This window comes from Penaeus monodon, chromosome 23 (genome assembly GCF_015228065.2).
Source record: "Penaeus monodon isolate SGIC_2016 chromosome 23, NSTDA_Pmon_1, whole genome shotgun sequence".
In the NCBI taxonomy this organism is placed as follows: Eukaryota; Metazoa; Arthropoda; class Malacostraca; order Decapoda; family Penaeidae; genus Penaeus; species Penaeus monodon.
The window spans coordinates 17,824,511-17,825,450 of NC_051408.1; the positions used below are offsets into that span (position 1 = coordinate 17,824,511).

General features: G+C 52.7%; 1 protein-coding gene across 1 annotated transcript in view; it reads right to left on the reverse strand.

Annotated features, from left to right (window-relative positions):
* LOC119587851 overlaps positions 1-491 on the reverse strand; it is a gene marked incomplete at its 3' end in the record, with an annotated part of 46,176 nt that extends 45,685 nt beyond the window's left edge. The window contains 1 exon segment of the mRNA XM_037936555.1: positions 250-491.
* Between the last annotated feature and the right edge of the window lie 449 nt (positions 492-940).

The window sequence follows — 940 nt, forward strand, 5'->3', positions numbered from 1 at the left end:
TGGTCACTCGCTGTCTTACATATTCACATGCAATTTCCTCCGATCGAGAGGCAGCCAGCGATGCTCCCTCCTTCCTTTCAGCCGACGGTCCTGGCCATGCCCATCCCTCGAGCATCCACGTGCACGTATGCGTTTATCGGTGAACGGGAGAGTGTCGGCTCGCAACGTAACAATGGCTGACGAGCCCCGATTCCCGTCCCATCCCGACACTCCTCAACTCTTCCCTGAGTATTTCGTAGCTTCACTCACCTTCGCTCTGCTGGCCGACCTGGCTGGATGTCAGAGATCTACAACCACCGCCCTCCGCTCGTCGAACTTGGCAGGGCGAAGCACTCCGGAGTTCTTTGCACTCGAGTATGTATATCCGGACCGAATTAGAGCACACTGGACGTTTCACTGTACACTAAGTGGAAAATGCAGAGACTACACCACCGACCTCCATCACTGTATCCGACTCTCTACCTGTGGCCATCCAGTTATCCCGCGCTGCCAGACACTCTCTTACGTATCAGCTTTTCGGCGGCCCTATAGTTGTATTTCATTATTATAACGCTGTATATAGATTTCATAATCAAAACACAATAGCTTTTTACTGAAGATTCAACTACAAAATCAGCATTAAAGAACGTCGCTGTAACCCTAAGAAGAAAAGACAGTTTCGGCGCCTCACACCTGTGCTGCCAAGGCGGGAAAACATGTCGCCCCGACTCCACTGCTCGAAAGTTTGGAAACTAAAACGCCTGTGGGGGAGCGGAGGCGTTGCTTGCGTGCCGGTCCTTACAACAAGTCCCAGGCGGCACTGACCTTGGCCACAACCACACTCTGAACTGTTTCAAGAGCGGCCAGGTGAACTCGGACGCGAGGGGGAAAAACAATCTGGTAAGGCGGCCAACGGAACGCGGAACGTTGAGATTTTCCTTCTGACCGCCATGTTCCTTCG